The sequence below is a fragment of the Capra hircus genome, chromosome 5 (assembly GCF_001704415.2).
Source record: "Capra hircus breed San Clemente chromosome 5, ASM170441v1, whole genome shotgun sequence".
Classification (NCBI taxonomy): domain Eukaryota; kingdom Metazoa; phylum Chordata; class Mammalia; order Artiodactyla; family Bovidae; genus Capra; species Capra hircus.
The window spans coordinates 48,827,424-48,834,153 of NC_030812.1; the positions used below are offsets into that span (position 1 = coordinate 48,827,424).

The 6,730-nt window shown below is 39.2% G+C and overlaps 1 protein-coding gene across 1 annotated transcript in view; it reads right to left on the reverse strand.

Annotated features, from left to right (window-relative positions):
- Window positions 1-6,631, reverse strand: part of XPOT (exportin for tRNA) — a 173,350-nt gene extending 166,719 nt beyond the window's left edge. Inside the window, exon 1 of the mRNA XM_013963896.2 lies at window positions 6,525-6,631. The gene's annotated coding sequence lies outside the window, so the exon portion shown is untranslated. The remainder of the gene's footprint in view (window positions 1-6,524) is intronic.

The window sequence follows — 6,730 nt, forward strand, 5'->3', positions numbered from 1 at the left end:
CACTATCCTGTATAATTTCTACCTTATGACTTCAAAATCATTATATTTATGGGTAGAAAAACAAAACGGCAAGAGCTAATTAAGTGTAAAAAAAGGGGGGGCTGTTATTGGTCACATTTTTAAAATACACAACAGGGAAAGTAATTTAATTGAAAGTTAGGTGCTAACGAGCTATATATTGTTAACTGTATGGCATTTTTTAGTAAATAACCTAAGGAGAAAGTGTTCTTCTTGGTAAATTAGGAAAGACTTCTCATTGAATCAGACCTCTTAACCATACTATGCACATAAACGGAGATAACTGCAGAAACAATTTGAAAATGCCTGAGTAACAATGTGGAAGTCTCTTACCTCTTAGGTGGGAGGCATATGCATAAGGGGATAACTCAAGAACAGAAGCAATGTCATAAAGAAAAGAGAGACAGATACTGGTTTGCATCTCGCCCTGCCAGTTACTGGCTGTGAGTACTTCGAACAAATTACTTAAATTCTCTGTAATCAAATGGTGATAACTACACCTGCTGTGAAGATCTGTTGGAAGATTAGTCATACATTAAAGTCGTGGTATATAGTAAGTGCTAAATCAATAACAATTTTACTATTATATTAGTATAATATCAAGAAAAGTAAAAAAGTGAAAGTCAAGGAAACAAATCAGCAAAAAGAAGTAAGCTGAAATACTTAAAAACTGGGGTAGGAATCAACTGGAATAATCATTAAACTGTAAAATTATTTTTGGTATACGTTCTTTTATATGTATTTACAACACACAAAAATTAATCAACTGTTTATCAAATGAATGAAAAAAAATGCTTGGATAAATGAATTAATGTCTTGCCCATTTTAAATATCATTTTGCCCCCAAAATGGGTTATCACTAAAATAGTTTTGTCACTGGCGTTGTCAGTAGGGATATTTCAAAGACTCTGTAAAGAGCAGCATCAAATCAGCGGTCTTTCCTAGACTTAACAGGAAAGATTAGGGCTGAAATTAAGGGACAACTTCTTAAGCAATATTAAGGATAAAAAGGATCAGTTAAGAGCTTCCACCCTTAGATATTTTCACGAAAATAGATAATTCTCCATGCTGGAAATGTGATTGGCATCTGTGGTAGTTTCCAGGGTGGCCTCCTTTGAACCTTACTGCCTAGCCATTGTGCGCCTCCCTAGTCTGCCCAAATTCAATCAGGGATGGCCTTGAACGCTGCCGAGTGTGACTTCCAAGGCTATGTCATAAAAAGTCGTGCAGCTTTTGCTTTGGTCCATCAGATTGATCACATGCTCCAGGACAAGCCAGTGGCCATGCTGTGAGCAAGACACTCAAGATATCCGATGGAGAGACCCATGTGGCCAACAGTTTGTGACAACCTGGTGGACGTATAAAGACAGTCACTTTGAAAGCAGCCTCTCCAGCTTCATAAGTCTTTAGATGACCACAATCCTAGGCAACACTGGACTGTAACCTTATGAAACACTAAAACAGAAATGCCCAATTGAGACACTCTTGAATTCCTGACTCACAGAAATTGTGAGAGGCAATACATGATTTTTACTCTCTTAAGTCACTAAGTTTTGCTTTTATTTGATATACAAGATAAAGGACAGAAAGGGTAAGGACCTAACAGAAGCAGAGGAGATTAAGAAGAGGTGGCAAGAATACACAGAACTGTACCAAAAAAGTATTAATGACCCAGATAACCATGATGTTGTGGTCACTACCTAGAGACAGATATCTTGGACTGTGAAGTCAAGTGGACCTTACAAAGCATTACTATGAACAAAGCTAGTAGAGGTGATGTAATTCCACTTGAGCTATTTCAAATCCTAAAAAAGGATACTGTTAAAGTGCTGCACTCAATAAATCAGCAAACTTAGAAAACTCAGCAGTGGCTACAGGACTGGAAAAGGTTAATTTTCATTCCAGTCCCAAAGAAGGGCAATGCTAAAGAATGTTCAAACTACTGCTCATTTCAAGTGCTAGCAAGGTAATGCTCAAAATCCTTCAAGCTAGGATTCAGCAGTATGTGAACTGAGAACTTCCAGATGTACCAGCTGGGTTGAAAAAAGGCAGAGGAACCAGAGATCAAACTGCCAACATTTGTTGGATTATAGGGAAAAGAAGGGAATTCCAGAAAAACATCTACTTCTGCTTTACTGACTATATTAAAACCTTTGAGTATGTGGATCACAACAAACTGTGAAAAATTCTTCAAGAGATGGTAATACCAGACCACCTTACCTGTCTTCTGAGAAACCTGTATGCGGGTCAAGAAGCAACAGTCCATGGGATTGCATAGAGTTGAACACAACTTAGTGACTGAACAACAACAACAACAAAATTTTGTCACTAAGTTTTGGGGTTATTTAATATGCAGCAGTAGATGGCAAGCATATCGTCAACAGCAAACATTTATTGCTACTGTCCAAAGTGTCTTGCTAATAGACCGAACCAGATGATCCTTTAAGGTAACTTGTATCTTTACAGCATCAATGTTTTAATAGCCTATCATGTCACTGACTCAGTGACATGCAGTATCTTTTTCCTACAAAATTCCTGTAAGACAAGGAGAATCAGCCAATCAAATATAAATAGACATTAACAAACATCCATTAAGTTTGTAGAAATAAAGAACCTCAGCTGAAGCTGGAGTCAGAATATGTCTATAGGAAGAGCTCTCATGGCTGTACATCATCAGTTACTCCAAACTATAAGAGACATACCCTTACCTCTTCCCACAGGAAGGTACTGCCTACTTTACTATTCAGCAGGAAGAAGAAAACCATCTTTCTGGCCAACCACTGCCCAGTCAATCAAAGACTGTAGCACCACAAACAATGAAAAGCCTCAATGGCCATACTTTGAACTCCCTGCTTCCTCCCAAGAACTATTTAGTTATGACAGCCCCTTCAGTTCAGTTCAGTTCAGTCGCTCAATTGTGTCCAACTCTTTGCAACCCTGTGGACCATAGCCCGCCAGGCTCCTCTGTCCATGGAATTCTCCAGGCAAGAGTACTGAAGTGGGTAGTCATTCCCTTCTCCATGGGATCTTCCTGTCCCAAGGATCAAACCCAGGCTGCCTGAATTGCAGGTAAATTCTTTACCATCTAAGCCACCAGGGAAGCCTTTCCATGTCCTCTGGACTTGCTTGTGGTCCACCATAGTTTCCATTACCTGAATTGCAATTCCTCTGGCTATGAGTAAACTCTTTTGCAGGTAAAATAATTGGCTATTATTAAATTTGATAAGTTCAAGGTATTATTCTAGGTGCTCTGCTGATAAAAAGGTTGGATGTTGTGAACCATAAAGCAACAATAGTAACAATAAGTGTTAACTAATATTTATTAAGCATCTACTCTGTCTTAGTGTTTTTTTTTTAATTTTTAATTTTTACTTTATTTTGCTTTACAATACTATATTGGTTTTGCCATACATTGACATGAATCAGCCACGGGTGTACATGAGTTCCTAATCCTGAACCCCCCTCCCACCTCCCACCCCATATCATCTCTCTGGATCATCCCCGTGCACCAGCCCCAAGCATCCTGTATCCTGTATTGAACATAGTCTGGTGATTCGTTTCTTACATCATAGTATACGTTTCAATGCCATTCTCCCAAATCATCCCACCCTCCCCCTCTCCCACAGAGTCCAAAAGTCCGTTGTATGCATCTGTGTCTCTTTTGCTGTCTCGCATACAGGGTTATCATTACCATCTTTCTAAATTCCATATATATGTGTTAGTATACTGTATTGGTGTTTTTCTTTCTGGCTTACTTCACTCTGTATAATCGGCTCCAGTTTCATCCACCTCATTAGAACTGATTCAAATGTATTCTTTTTAATGGCTGAGTAATACTTCATTGTGTGTAAGTACCACAGCTTTCTTATCCATTCATCTGCTGAGGGACATCTAGGTTGTTTCCATGTCCTGGCTATTATAAACAGTGCTGCAATGAACATTGGGGTACACGTGTCTCTTTCAATTCTGGTTTCCTTGGTGTGTTATGCCCAGCAGTGGGATTGCTGGGTCATAAGGCAGTTCTATTTCCAATTTTTAAAGGAATCTTCACACTGTTCTCCATAGTGGCTATACTAGTTTGCATTCCCACCAACAGTGTAAGAGGGTTCCCTTTTCTCCACACCCTCTCCAGCATTTATTGCTTGTAGATTTTTGGATTGCAGACATTCTGACTGGTGTGAAGTGGTACCTCATTGTGGTTTTGATTTGAATTTCTCTGATAATGAGTGATGTTGAGCATCTTCTCACGTGTTTGTTAGCCATCCGTATGTCTTCTTTGGAGCAATGTCTATTTAGTTCTTTGGCCCATTTTTTGATTGGGTCATTTATTTTTCTGGAATTGAGCTGCATAAGTTGCTTGTATATTTTTGAGATTAGTTGTTTGTCAGTTGCTTCATTTGCTATTATTTTCTCCCATTCAGAAGGCTGTCTTTTCAACTTGCTTATAGTTTCCTTTGTTGTGCAGAAGCTTTTAATTAGATCCCATTTGTTTATTTTTGCTTTTATTTCCAGTATTCTGGGAGGTGGATCATAGAGGATCCTTCTGTGATTTATGTCAGAGAGTGTTTTGCCTATGTTCTCCTCTAGGATTTTTATAGTTTCTGGTCTTACGTTTAGATCTTTAATTCATTTTGAGTTTATTTTTGTGTATGGGGTTAGAAAGTGGTCGACCAGTTTTCCCAGCACCACTTGTTATGTCTTAGTGTTTTAGACACTGTGCATATACTCTCATTTAACCTTAATATATTGGAGAAGGAAATGGCATCCCACTCCAGTATTCTTGCCTGAAGAATTCCATGGACAGAGGAACGTGGCAGGCTACAGCCCATGGGGTCACAAAGAGCTGGACACGACTGAGCGACTAACATATAACCTTAATATATATTGCCAAATGTTTTCCAGGAAGGTCATACTGAGTTACATTCCCATCTGTAAGGTATAAGAACAGAGTCCCTGCATGTTTACCAGCACAGAAAAAAAGATTTTTACAAAATCTGGTAGGTGAAAAATATAATAATCTGCATTTCTCTGATGACTAGATCTTGATATGTTAAGCACATCAGATCTCTGCCTGACATACAGTTACAAAGATCTTTCCCCAGGATGGTATTGTGTTTTCTTGAAATTTTTACAAACAATTCAATCCCTTCTTGTAATTGTAATTTCTTCCAATTCTTTCCTAATTATGTTCTTCTATTTCTAGATCAATTAAATTTTCACTTGTATTTCTTTCTAGTTTGTTTACGATTTTGTTTTTTACATATGCAATTATTTTTTGTTGTAGGATACACGGGGAAAGCTTTTTTTTCTTCCCCATAATCAAGTCTCCTTCACTATTAATTTTCCTTTCCCCACTCATCTATGATGCTACCTTTACTACCTAAAGAATTCTTACCTATCTTGAGTATGTTTATGAGCTTTAAAACTGTTTTTCACTGTCTGTCGGTTTTTGGGCTAATACTACTTTTTTTTTTTTTTTTACTTACTTTTCTACTCATTCATTTAGAACCATCACATTGTCTTCCAGGAAGCCTTGATTCTTCCAAAAAGACACCACTGCTGCCTCCCTTTTTACCTTTATAACATATAAAATTCTGCTTTGAATCAGTTAACAGAGTTGATCTTTCTCAATTATATTCTTGAGAGCAAGCCACAGATACACTATATATTCATTAAAATCAAATTATGGGATTTGTTATATTAAAAGGTAACAATGGCGGAACATTTGGCCAACAAAATGAAAACAGGCAAGTCCCTCATTTGACTAAGGAACATCATTGTGCCGTCCATGATGAAAAGATTATAAAAGTTAGTGAACCCGAGATTCTGCTTTAGGGAAATCACCACTTCGTAGAGGAAAAAGACATGTAAATTTATGTGACTAAACACAACATAACTAAATAGTATAAAATAAATAAAATAAGTACGTACAAGGAAAGAGAAAAGTAAAAGCTAAGTGAGCCGTGGGTAGTGTCTCAAGCAGGGGACATACACATGAGCTGGGTTATGGAGTTTCTTAAATGTCAGAAAAATTTGCAGTTAACCTGAATGGCAAAGTGGATCAATCCAGATTCTTTAACAAAAGTTACATTAAGGCAGACTTCATTCTGAGAACTTTTTACGGAAGCCTAATGAAGTATGGCCAAGCCCAGGAGCAGCTCTGCTCGGAAGCCCTTTCGTTAGCACGAACTTGAGATGACTAGAACCCCACAGAGGCGAGAATTAACTCGTGTGATTGTGTGAAAATCAGACATGAGGAAAATAAGTAAACTTTTACCCACGTGAGGCTTCTATAAACCACTTACTAGGGTTGGTTTGAAAGCAATGACTACAGAGTCCTTGTTGTGACAGCCAGCACACTTCCAGGCCGCAGTCTCAATTCCTAGCCCTGCGCCTCAGGCTCGGTGGAGCCCAGGCCACATGTTAGCACAAGAACTACTGACGTCAAGTAAACGTGACGTCATCAGCACAGACGCAGTCTCACAGGGAGGGGCCTCTCAGCTCACCTCTGAACGTCAGCTCCACGGAGCAGCGAGTTGGCCGCCTAGCGCTCTGCCCTGAGGGTCCGAATAGTCAGAGCTGCGGGAACGGAAGCGCCGAAGCGGCTCAGGAGCTGATGGGCGGTTACCCGTCTCTCGCCTAAACTCTTATCCTCGTCCTCTCTGAGGCTCAGGCTCGGTCCAGGCAGCAGCGCGCTCACGAGCCCGCCGCT